The sequence below is a fragment of the Impatiens glandulifera genome, chromosome 4 (genome assembly GCF_907164915.1).
Source record: "Impatiens glandulifera chromosome 4, dImpGla2.1, whole genome shotgun sequence".
Classification (NCBI taxonomy): domain Eukaryota; kingdom Viridiplantae; phylum Streptophyta; class Magnoliopsida; order Ericales; family Balsaminaceae; genus Impatiens; species Impatiens glandulifera.
The window spans coordinates 48,193,692-48,208,209 of NC_061865.1; the positions used below are offsets into that span (position 1 = coordinate 48,193,692).

At 32.6% G+C, this 14,518-nt stretch overlaps 1 pseudogene; it reads right to left on the bottom strand.

Annotated features, from left to right (window-relative positions):
• Nucleotides 1-11,757: 11,757 nt before the first annotated feature.
• LOC124935283 lies at nucleotides 11,758-13,080 on the bottom strand (annotated as a pseudogene).
• Nucleotides 13,081-14,518: the final 1,438 nt, after the last annotated feature.

Genomic DNA, 14,518 nt, shown 5'->3' on the forward strand with positions numbered 1-14,518 from the left:
ATGCTCGGACCAATTGTTCTCGGATTTCATATTAAGTTGTTTTACCATAGCTGATAGTTTACTCTTGCTTTGATGACCATGCCAAATTGGTTGATGTATCGCGTTCAATGCTTTCTAAAACCTTTGAGATAAAATATGTGTGTTTAAATTATTAGAAGCTTCATTCCCCGCATTTGATATTTCATTGTAACCTAGCGAATGTCGTTTACGTTGATAGTTGTATACCTTTAAGTTTTTAATTGGTTCCCATGAGCAACCCACGTAGAATAGTTTTCCATGAATCCATATCTTAATAAATTATTATGACATAATTCAGATGTAATAAACTTTTGAATACAACATATTTTGCAAGGGCACTTTATTTTTTCACCATCAATATAAGCAAGTTGAGTTGTGGAAAATGAAATGAACTCTTCTAAACTTTTAAAATATTTCAATGCATTCAGGTTTCTTATTGTACATCTAAACCTCCTGATCAGACCTCATTTTATATATATATATATATATATATATATATATATATATATATATATATATATATATAATCTACAATATATATATTATTAAATATAAGAATAATATGTATTTATCAAAATATATAAATAATATTGTATATAAAATTATATATAAGACTAATATGTGATATATATAATAAAAAAAAATAAGAATAATATGTTAAATATATAAAATATATTCAAGATCTTGATCTCTGTTGATCAAATGGTAAAGATTTCCTAAAAATGTGATACAACATGGAGACATACATGAAAATAAGAATATTATCTACTTATATATATTTATAAATGATGAAGATAGAAGATAGAGACATATATTTACTTTGATGTTAAATACAATATGTTGAAGAAGTTGATGTTGTTGATAAAAAGATGAAGATAGAATATACAGAGATAAATATATTGATATAACAAAATGTATAAAATGTAAAAGATGAATTAAAGGAAGTAAGTATACAAGTACATTGGTAGTTGATGATAGTTAGAAATATTAAATACTTTGTTAATGCTAAACCAAAAACATAAATAATCATAACCATATATAACCATAAAGTGTTCAAAAATAAACAACCACGATATTAAAAAAAACCAGCATAATAACAAGACAAATTTTGAAGAACTTCAAAAACATCCATCAAAAGACATTAAACTTCAGCCAGTTCTTTATTTTCTTGCTTCCATCTGAGATTTTTAGTTTATCCATTCTCCTTTCAGTCTTTTTTGCATCTAAAGAACCCACCACAGTCTATTAAGATATTCTCAACCAACAACACATATTTTATATATGAAATCAATAAAAGCAACAAAATATTCATCAAAACTCAAACATGTAACATATTCATAAATAATCAAAAGATCTACAAATGAAATGAAATTCCTTCGTGCTCATCTCTTGGACAACCCGAATACTTGTATGATTGATTGTTCGCATATATTCTAGGAGAATATGTATTTCATTATATGAGGTGGTATTAATGTTCATAGACTCTATTTGAGCTTGTAGACTTGCTATTTTAGATATAGATACTACAAGCTCCACCATCACTATTTCTAGCTTAGTGCTTTCAGAGGATATGTCAACCTCTAGTGCTGTTTCAATCTTTTCAAATTGGTCCTCACTAATGAAAGTTAAGTCATAGCTTGGGATTTCTTCGCTGGTTAAAATCAACTGAGGAGTGGAGTGGACGGGCTAGGAGTGATTGAAATGAATCGATTAAGTGTAGAATGAGTGGATACAATTATGAAGATTTGATAAAATATCAATGAAGTGTGGGAGACGAAAAGGTAATGGTGGTTGGCCAAAATTATGGGAAAACAATAATTGAGGAGACATAATTTCATATGAACCGTAACTAATTTTGCATTGAATGTTTATTAATATTTTTAAAAATTAGGATTTATGTACAAATTGATATAGTTAAATGCACATTATAATGCTAAAAGATTATCTATAATTTTTAGTGCGATACGTATTGTTAATAGATTACTAATAGACATTTTCAAAACTATTAAATATTATAGCAACGTAGTTTTCAATAATATGATATCATACAATTGCAAAACATTTTGTGAAAAGATTGTATATAATGTTTAATGCAAAACGTAATTCTAGTATATTATGAATATGTCGAATGCTGTTTTTAAAACTATTAAATATTAATGCAATGTAGTTTGCAATAATATCATATCTTACTATTACAGAACTAGTTGCAAAATAATTATATATACGATTTAATGCATAACTTAATACTATTATATTACGAATATTTTGAAAAATATTTATAAAACTTTTAAATATAATAATAATATAGTTTACAATAATACATTATAATAATTCATCTAAGGAATGTATTAAAGAATTTAATACTCTATTCCTATATTCTTGTTTTGTATTTAAAGAATTTAGAGAATAACTTTATTAATTAATAGATTTGATTTAAATGTACGCATAAATCATAGTTTTCACATTTTAAATATGTATCTCTTATTGCCGCTACATCTTTTAGAGTATTGATAATCAACTTCTTCTGATTTGAAGTAATTGAGATTTATGAACATAAAACACTTATTATATGGTTTAACAAAATGTAATTGTAAAACACTTAAGAGAACCAGCACCCAAAGGTTGGGCCGAAAAGGCCCATGCGCCCGGGGTTGGGCCGAAGGCTCATGCGCCTGGGTCGATAAAGAAAACCCTAATTTTGTGTATAAATATGTGTTTCTCTCTATCTAAGTACAATCGCCCGCATCTTTATTGTATTCCTCTAAGCATTACTTCATATTTCGCTCTTGATTTTTCTTATTGTTTTATATGTTCATGTTTTTAGGAGAAGACTCCGATAAAACTGCCGGCAATGAATATCAACAGGTAAGGAGACCATTATTTTAATTTTTCAATGGTTCTATATAATTTAACTTGTTAATATGTGTAGTAAGATGGAAAAATTAATCAAGCAATATATATAGGTATTTGATATTATTTTTGGAAATGTAGTTCTTAAATATGGTCAATTAGCTGTTATTTATATGTTACTTGATAAACTATTTTATTTTAGATTATTTAGATAGGGTATAGTTGAGATTGAAAATTATTATAAATCTTTTTTCTTTTTGTAAGAAATGGTTGTTTGAGGACAAAATTCAAAACAAACAAGGTCTAAGAGCATGAATCGTGTTTAATTCTAGGAATACTTATTCTTTTTTAGTCTCAATTAATACAATACAGTACAAATCTTTTTATTTACAATTCAGTATGTTTATAAGCTATCAGCCTATTCTTGTAAATTTAGCAAATTAATTTTTAGAATTCTCTATTTTAATTATATTGTGATTCACATTTTACTTTATTTTATTTATTCATGGGATCATTATTGTTTATTTTATATATTTTATTTTCTAAATTGTATTATATAATGTGTAACTATTTCTAAAGTTAACGCGACTTTGGAGTTTGTTGTAGTTATGAGGATTAATGTTACATAAAAAAATATGAAGTTATTACTAGAAAAAGGGTTTAAACTACATAATTTATTATTTTGTAATGGTTCATTCTATGTAGGACGTCTCTTTGTCAGACGAAGAAAGTGTAAATTTTGATGTAAACATTGTTGTCCCTATAGAAAACCGTACTACTTATGGGCAGATACAATGCGATAGAGATAAGGAAGATGATAATGATGACGACGAGTACTTTTATTATGCTCAGACTATCCCGGAGTCCAACATAATAATTCCAAAAGATGAACCCGCAGAGGAGAATGACAACTCCAAGAAGGGGAAAATAACAAAGGAGAAAGTAATAGAGGGAAGAGACCACGTCACGAGAATATTATGACTAGTCGCGGTGGCGGCCCAATACTAGCAGGAAATATTAGCAATAACCAAGGAACTGAAAACTCGCAAAACTCGCAACTAAGTACTGGAAGAGAAAGACAAGTGACAATATCGCGTCACTTAAGACACCCGTATGTTTCTTATGAATGAATATTTAAGAGTCAAAGTAATCAACTTCCATCATTTTTAATACTTGGATTATATTTTGGAGGTGTTTTATTTAATTTTAAAGAGACTCACTGATATACATTATTTTTTTTTGTTCAGTCTAGCTACTTTTACTAAACAATATGTATTAAGGGTTCTCCCTATCAATGGATTTGACAAATCCAATCTTGCTAGTTTCTAATTAAAAGTGATAGTTTTTTTATTTATTACATTTCAGTTTTGATGTCTAATTTTGAATATTGTATTATTATGATTTAAATCGCTAAATTTTATTTGTTCTTTAGATAAAGTATACATTAAATAATTTAGATTACATACATACATGATGGTATATTTACTTGCATTGCTGTTTGTGTGTCTGTTCTCAATCATTCTAATAATAGTATTTATTCTAATAAAAAGAAAAGGTTGACATGGCAAAGATGAGTAAAAGAAAGTTTAGGATTAAAAAAGCATAAAGATGATAGTTTGAGGATATGTAATACTATACTGAGAATGGATGATTATGGATGAAGCGTGTAATAAATATTTAAAATTTTATATTAAATATATATATATATATATATACTATTAGATATATTTTAGGATATAGAAAATAAAAAATAATAAAAAAATTAATTAGGAGAGAGAAATAAATTATTAATTTAAGAGAAACTAGTTATTATATAAAGAGAGAGAATGGATGATTATGGATGAAGCTTATAGTAAACCTCTAAAATCTTAAATTAAGATTTTAATATATATATATATAGATTATTAGATATATTGTAGGATATAGAAAATTTAGTAATGACTTATCAAAATTCCACTTATTAAAGACTCTACAATTAAAGAACACACTTGAGTCTCTTGGTTTTCATATTTCATCTATTAAGTGTATTTATAATCTTTACATATTTTAACATTTCAGTTTCTCTTATTTTTGTATAAATTCATACTCCTGTAAATGTAATAACACACTGAAATATATTCTTAATCTACAACAAGTTCTTGCTTAGTTATTTATTCTAACTTGGTATCAGAGCCATTATTCGATTTTAACAAACCACTGTATCCATGGCCTCTTCTTCATCTTCTTCCGCTTCAACCACTCATCTCTTCCACAATCTCACATCCATTAAACTCGATCACCAAAACTTTCTTATTTAGAAATCTTAAATCTTACCTACCCTAAAAGGTTATGGCCTCTATCCATATGTTACTGGAACTAATTCTGCCCTAAAGCCTGTCTCCAAGCCGATGCTGCTGACGGATCTAGTGTCCTTACTCCAAATCCTGCTTTTACTATTTGAGAGGAACAAGATCAGAGGATCCTTTCATGGCTTCTCTCCACCCTTTCAGAATCTATCCTAACCCAAGTGGTTGGTGAATCATGCACTACATCTAAAGCCCTTTGGTCTGCTTTAGAATGCACATTCGCCTCTCAATCTCAAGCTCGTTTAATGCAACTTCGTCTTCAACTTCAAACGGTAAAGAAGGGCTCACTCCTGATGGCCGAATATTTACAAAAAATAAAATCAATCATCGATAGTCTCGCTGGTACTGGGCAAAACATATCTCAACAAGATTTCATCCTTTATGCTTTGGGAGGACTCGGTCCTGAATACGAATCTCTCACTGTAGCGGTAACCACTCGCACCGACCCCATCGCCATCGAAGACCTCCAAGGAATGCTTCTTACATATGAGATTCGCCTGAATCACTCCACTCTAACTCTCCAACCGCTAATCTTGCTTTTGGATCGAGAGAGATTTCGAAACCATCCCACTTCCAACGATCGCGACGTTCAGTCTCCTTTTCGAGTGATTATAGTGTAGAAAATGAGACTGTCAATAGATTGAGCTCCCATAATTCTAATGGATATCAAATAAATGGGCCTTCAAGTTCATCTAAGTTTTCACACTTCGACCGGGCTTCTACTATCGGGTCAGGGTATCTTTATACTAACGGGCCTTCTATTTTGGGTCGTGGGCCTCGTGGGCCCAATAGAAATAAAATACAATGTTAATTGTGTGATCTTTTTGGTCATGCGGCTAATGTTTGTCGATCGGGTCCGTTTTGTAAGATTTGCAATTTTACAGGTCATTCGATTGAAACTTGCTGACGTCGTCATAATCAAAATTCAACGACACACTCTACTATGATGGCTACACCTTCTTCTATTTATGACTCAGCTTGGTATCCCTACTCTGGTGCTACTGACCATCTCACGATAAAATCTTGACAATCTTAGCATCTCAACTCCATATAATGGTATAGAAACTATTAAAATGGGAGACGGTAACCCTCTTCCTATTTCTAATATTGGACAATCATTAATTCCATGTTTCAATAAAAACATTCATCTACGTAATATATTACATGTCCCATTAATAACAAAAAATCTTCTAAGTGTTTCCAAATTTTCTGCCGATAATAATATCTTTTTTGAATTTCATCCAAATTATTGTATTGTCAAGGATCAGGTCACGAAGAGAGAACTCCTTCACGACACACATAAAAATGGGCTATATTGCCTAAACTCAATCATCAACCCTCCGCCCACTCATCAAGCTCTTATCGGAACTCATTTATCTGCCAACTCTTGGCATCATCGTCTTGGACACCCTTCATCATCAACAATAACCTTTATCATGTCTTCTTTTAATTTACCTATTATTGGCAACAAGAAATTAAGTTTTTGTGAATCTTGTCAATATGGAAAAATACACAAAATTCCTTTTCCTATTTCTCAATCTCGTTGTAAGTCTTCATTAGAATTAATACATTTTGACGTTTGGGGTCCTGCTCTTCTTTTCCCTACTAACGGTTTTCGATATTTTGTCGATTTTATTGATGACTATAACCGCTTTACTTGGCTATATCCTATCTATAGAATATCTAATGTCTTGTCAACTTTTATTAAATTTAAGACACTTGTTGAAAATCAATTCAACACATCTATCAAAGCTCTGCAATCTAATTGGGGAGGCGAATATAGGAGTCTGAAATCTTATCTTGAAACTCATGGCATCCAACACCGTCTATCATGCCCCCATACAAGTGAATAAAATGGTGTTGTTGAACGCAAGATTCGCCACCTTACAGAAATGAGTCTCACTCTTCTTGCTCATGCTTCTATGCCCTTATCTTATTGGGATGATGTGTTTTTGACAAGTACGTATCTTATTAACCGTCTTCCTTCAAATGGTAAGCCTCGTCAATCTCCCTTTGAAATTCTTTTTAATCATTCTCCAAACTATCTATTCCTTAAAACTTTTAGATGTTCTTGCTTTCCGCTCCCTCGATCATATAACTCTCACAAAATTGATCTTCGAACTCTAAAATGTATTTTTCTTGGCTATAGTCCAAATCACAAAGGCTATCGTTGTCTACACCTTCCTTCCGGCATAATATATATCTCTCGTCACGTCACTTTTGATGAACAAAAATTTCCATTTAAAACTACATTATCCAATTCTACTAATCTTTCTACACCATTAGTCTCTCCAACACCGTATTTTCCTTTTCTGCCACGTTCATTACCTCCAATCTCTCCAATTTTAACATCACAAATCCCTGAACTACCATCTTCTCCAATATCCGAACACTCATAATCATCATCAAACTCTAACCATCCATCTTCACCAACCAACTCGCCAACATCAAACTCCTATCAACCATCATCAACAACCAACTCATCTTCAATCAATCATCCCACTCCCACACGTGGAATTTCCAACGTTATACATGATCCTGAATGTTCCTCTCATTATATGATCACACGTGCAAAAACTCGTGCCCTTCACAACGCCAACATTGCCACCATCTCCACCTCTCCACCCACATGTTTCTCCACTGCCAATAAAGATACTCAATGTTGTTCTGCCATGGCAAATAAGTTTAATGCTCTAATTCAAAACAAGACGTGGTCTCTTGTTCCTTGATCCTCGCAGAATATCGTGGGTTGAAATGGGTTTTTAATATCAAACAAAGAGCCGATGGTTCCATTGAACGTCACACGGCTCGTTTAGTTGCAAAGGGATTTCATCAATAAGAAGGCATTGAGTATCTTGAAACATTCAACCCAGTTGTCAAACATACTACCATCTGAACCATCCTCTCACTTGCCGTCACTCGTCAATGGCCTATTCATCAACTCAATGTTAACAATGCCTTTCTACATGGAACTCTACACGAGGAAGTTTTTATGTCTTAACCGCCTGGGTTCACTCATCCTGATTATCCTAATCATGTGTGCAAACTTCACAAAGCACTCTATGGACTCAAACAAGCTCCCCGTGAATGGTATACTACCTTGAAATATGCTCTTCTTTCCATTGGTTTTCAAGAATCCAAAAATGATTCTTCTTTATTTATGTACCACTCTCTACAAATTACATCGTTATTTCTTGTCTACGTGGATGATATTATATTCACTAGCAATTCTTCCTCTCACATCTCTTCAATCATCTCTTAACTTAACCACATTTCCTCCCTTAAAGATTTAGGTCCACTACATTATTTTCTCGGAATTGAAGCTCATCGATCTACCTCCGGAATTTTTCTCTCTCAATCAAAGTATATAAATGACATTCTTATCCGAGCCAATATGAGTGACTCAAAACCTCTTAATACTCCAATCTCTTCTGGGTCATCTTTATCTTGCCATGATGGCGACACTCTTCCTGAACCATTTTTTATCGCAGCATTGTTGGTGCTCTTCAATATTTGACACATACTCGGCTTGAACTAGCATTTGTTGTCAACCGTGCTTGCCAATTCATGCAGTCTCCTACCACTACTCATTGGTCTGTAGTAAAAAGAATACACTACTACCTTCGTCATACTCCTCATCATGGACTTCTCATTTGTCCATCATCTTCTCTCGATATATCTGCCTTTTCTGACTTCGACTGGGCTGGTTGTCCGGACGATCGTTGCTCCACACTTGGCTACTGCATATTTCTTGGTGACAATCTTATCTCTTAGAATTCAAAAAAACAACAAGTTGTTGCTCGGTCTAGTACTGAGTCTGAGTATCGAGCTCTAGCTCATGCCACTACTGAACTCATCTAGCTCCAATCCTTGCTACGTGAACTTTGCATCTCCCCACTTCAACCTCCCACTCTATGGTGTGACAATATTGGTGCTGCATTTCTGTCGACCAATCTAGTTTTTCATGCACGTACGAAACATATAGAGATTGATTTTCACTTCGTTCGCGAACGTGTTGCTCAGAAATCTCTTTTCATTCGATACATACCTACTCATGATCAAATTGCCGACATCCTCACCAAAGGACTTGCATCAAACCGATTTGCTTTATTACGTAACAAACTCACGGTGTGTGCCTCCCCGTTTCGTTTGAGGGAATGTATTAAAGAATCTACAATTAAAGAACACACTTGAGTCTCTTGGTTTTCGTATTCCATCTATTAAGTGTATTTATAATCTTTACATATTCTAACATTTCAGTTTCTCTTATTATTGTATAAATTCATACTTCTGTAAATGTAATAACACACTGAAATATATTCTTAATCTACATCAAGTTCTTGCTTAGTTATTTATTCTAACTTATCAAAGTTTTATCTTTCATATGTGAGGATTTTATTCCTTCTTTCCGGCACCGACATATGAATAATTTTCGTCAAAGCAGCGAGACCTTGTCTCATTCCACCATTCTTTTGACTCCCTTCCTCCGTTTCTCAATAAGGTATAATGAAAATTTGGAATATTCCTCTATTTTCGATTTGTGATAATTGTATTTGATTTAGGTGGAGGAGGTTCTAGCGAAGAGGGCTTTGCTGAAAGGGTTAATATTGATGAAATACCTTCTCATGAAAATAATTTTTCCAGTGTAGTACTTAATGTTTTATTCTTTAACTGATTTATTCACTTCATGAGATTAAATTCATTTCGAGAACCATGTGAATTCCAACGCTATATAGAATTTGCTAGAGATCGTTATCGACATATAGAAGTTTCGCCTTGAAACAGGGACAGACCCAAGAAAAAGGGTTGGGGTGAGCTTAAAAAAATTTGGGTTAGGCTTAAAAAATAGGAAGAAAATTCTGAATAAAACTAGTGGATAAAGATAAATTTTACCATTTTTTAATAATTAAATAAACAAATATCGAAGTATATTAATTTTTTTTAAGAAATTAGCAGGTATAGTCAAATTTGAACCGATATATATATATATATATATATATATATATATTTAATGAGCCCTACATAGATCTGTTACTGCCTTGGAGATAGTTATTAAAAAGAAAAGCCTTGGAGGTAGAGATATATTTTCACAGAGTTTTCTTATCAGTAAACTTACAATACAAATTCTTTATCTTGTTAATCTGAAATAGAAGAAGGAATGAGTATGTTCACTTTTTTAATTATTGAAATTATTATGTAAATATAAATAAAATTATAATCGTTATAACATTAAACAACTTATAGACTAAATGAGCCAATTTCTAATAGTACATATGTCTAATCAAATTTTTGATTGTTTATACGTTTATGAGTTAGTTGTACAATTATATACGCCTAAAAATGTTTTTTTTCTGAATTATTATAGTATGCTAGCAGGGGATATCTGGAAGGCCATTGCAATTTTCAAATTATGAGATTCTGAGTTGCATCCTTAATTAGATGGTTTATGCACATCGCTTTCTTGCAGTTAGTTAAGTCATTATTTATTATATGAGTCGTTCCAAACATTTTTTCATATCTTAGGTGGAAATTTGGAAGGCAATGGAAACTATCAAGTCTGACGAACCGTCCATGGAGTTGCATTCCTACTTAGCTGGTCTATGCACATCGCTTTCTCGCAGATAGTTCAAGACTTTGTTGTATTAGTCGTTCCAACAGTTTTTGTATATCTTAGGTCAGAATCTGGAAGGCTATTGTAAGCTATCAGATCCGACGAGCTATCAAAGGAATTGCATCCCTATTAAGTTGGTTTATGTACACCGGTGTCTCGCAGTTAGTTCAGGTCTTTGTGTAAGAGTCGTTCCAACAATTTTCTTTATCTTATGTTCAGCTCTTCTCTTTTATGAAGATAATAATGTATTCAGCCATGAACAAATCAAGGCTATGATCCTTATTCTTAAAAAAAAAACATTTCTTTTTATTCTTTCTCATTTTTAATTTCTCATTTAAAAGAATGATGAATTGAGAAGTGAAAGTAATGTTGCATTTCTCATCTATCAATGTTGCTTTAGATGATTTTCATAAATTCAATTTTACTTTTGTTCTAAGGTCCTATTTTCAATTTATCATCATAGCCTTTCCTATAGGGTATATATGAAATTAGTTACAAATTTTGTTTTTCTATTAATGAGTTAAAATTGTGTGAGGTTAAAAAAAGAAATAAAATATTGTTATTTTCTGTTATTCTCTTATTCAATCATAAAAATAACAAGGTAAATATATAATTAAGATAAAAATATTTTCTCTATCTTAGACTATCCACAGCAGGGTATCAAATTTTTTCATTTAATTCCCTGCCACGTCAGCTTAACACCTATTTTAACACCCACTTTTTAGCATATCCTACATTAGAGTGTTATTCAAGGTATCAAAATTACTTTTTCACTTTCTCTCACTTCCACATCATTTATACATAATTTCATTTTTTTAACCACAAACAATATTATTCATCACTTGGTAAAATAACATACAAATATTATTTAAAACGAAGAAGAAAACAAACACTCTAAACATTGGTAATTTGTTAAGTAGTGTTTTTAAAACTCTAATCGAGAGTTGTTCCAAATTTATTCCAAATGTGCATGCCAAGATCTTTCTTCAATTGAATATGTTGTGCTTTGTCACGTAGATCGGCCCTAGTATGAATATTTGATTCAGATCGGCCTTGAACATGCACTTGAAATTGAGGTAGCACTTCTCTTTGGACATTAACTGAGGAACTAGACCCAGAATTATTCGAACGTTCGAAGTCGATATTTTCCCAATTTCGTGAATACGAATCTCGTTCATCCTCCACAATCATATTATGTAAAATTATGCATGCCCTCATTATTTTACCTAGGCCATCAATATTCCACATCCTAGCCGGTTGGCGAAAAATAGCAAACCGTGCTTGGAGTACCCCGAATGCACGTTCTACATCCTTCCTGCATGCTTCTTGTTATTTTGCAAACAACTGCGCTTTGTCTCCTTGGGGCATTTGAATTGATTGGACAATGATGGGCCATTTAGGATAGATTCCATCAGCAAGATAGTAGGCAAGATTGTATTGTCGACCATTCACAGTGAAGTTCACAGCAGGAGCTTCACCAGACTCAATGTCGTCAAAAATTGGTGACCTGTCTAATACATTAATATCGTTCAATGTTCCGAGCATGCCAAAAAAAGCATGCCATATCCACAAATCATAAGATGCCACTGCCTCGAGGATAATTGTTGTTGTGCCCTTGTGTCCATTAGTAAACTGCCCTTGCCAAACCTTAGGACAATTCTTCCACTCCCAGTGCATGCAATCAATACTTTCAATCATTCCAGGAAAACCGCGCTCTTGTCCAACTTGGAGTAACCTCTGCAAGTCTTTCCCATTTGGTCGTCTTAAGTATTCATCTTGAAACAAGGCAATTATTGTTTCGCAAAAAATACGAGTGCACTCAAGTGTAGTGGTTTCTCCAATTTTCACATATTCATCACAGGAATCCCCGGCTACTCCATATGCAAGCATGCGCATGACAACTGTACACTTCTGGATTGGTGTCAATCCAAGCTTTCCTGCATTATTCCGCCTTTGGGTGAAGTAATGGTTGTAATTTGTTATGGCTTCTACAATTCGGAGAAAAAATTGCCTTCTCATACGAAATCTATGTCTAAATTGCATTTCAGTATAAGTGCATGGCTCATCGAAATAGTCGACCATGAGCCTCTGATGGACAGCTCCATGGTCCCTGTTTATAGAATTTCTTTTACGTAATCGATTGTTTCGCCTTTGAAGCTCTTCGAGAAGTTCTTTTTGCCTTTTGAGTAAAGATTCCTCCAACTCCCATTGTTGTTGAATCTCTTCGAGATTGAAAGGGTCTGGGGGAATATCCATATGATGATATGAAGAAAGGTGATACAATCAAGGATGATAATATGTTGGAAAATTTTAGAAATTTTTTGGTGTCCAAATGACACAAACCAAGTCTTTATTTATAGATCTCGAAAAATAAAAAATAATGATATATATATATATATTTTTTGATCAATTATTATGTAAAAGTGTATTTAAAAAAGAAAACAAAAACAAAAAAGTAACCACCAGCGCTGCCACTTGGCACACTGATATTGGGCCACATCAAATTTGGTCCCATATTAAAATTTGATACCCATATTTTAACACTTAATTTTGATACTATGCTGCACCATTTGATATTATTTTAACACCCATTTGATACCTTATTTGACACCCTGCTGTGGATAGTCTTATAATTAAATAACGTAACTTATAACCTTCCATATTATCCTAATCAATACCATAATTAATTAAAAACATTAATTTTAATTAAAACATTAATTTTAACACTCCTCCTTAATGTTTTTGTTAGTGATGGATAACAAATCTCGTAAGTAAACGAATTTGTTCAAAGGAAGTGCTTTAGTGAAGATATCTGCAAGTTGATCTCCGGTCTTTACGTGCTTGATCATCACTTCTTCATTATCCACTACTTCACGAATGTAGTGATGTTTGAGGTTGATGTGTTTTGTTTGACTATGAAATACTGCATTTTTTGGCATAGTAATTACCGATTTGCTATGGCAAAAGAGAACCGTAGCCATATCTTGTTTCTCCCCCATGTCTTCTAAAATCTTCCTTAACCAAACCACTTGTTTGGTTTCTTCGTTTGCTGATACGTATTCGGCGAAAGAATGTGCAACTCTCTCTTGCTTTCTTCAACGCCCAAGAAAAAATACCTGAACTAAGTGAATAACAATATCTGAATGTACTCTTCATGTCATCCATGCTTCCAGCCCAATCGTTATCACAGAACCCAAACAACTCAATATTTTCACTATCATTTCTTTCAAACATGAGACCATACTACATAGTCCCTTTAATGTATCGTAACACTCTCTTTGAAACTCCAAGATGAATTTTGTTTGGTCGGTGCATAAACCGAGATAATAAACCCGTAATATACATAATATCGGGTCTCATAGTCCTAAGGTACAACAAACTCCCAATTGACTTCTATATTGTACCACATCAGCATCACCACTACCATCATCTTTCACCAACTTATCATTTACTACCAATGGAGTCAACACGACATTACAATTCTCCATTTTGAATTTTGAATGAGTATTTTGGGCATACTTCTTTTGACAAATAAACACACCTCCATGATTTTGATCAATCTCACCCAAGAAGTAATGTAACAAACCCAAATCATTCATCTCATATTTCTTCATCATATCAGTTTTGAATTTATTAATCACGTTTTCACCATTTCCAGTAAAAATCAAGTCATCAACAAAAAGAGAGACTATGA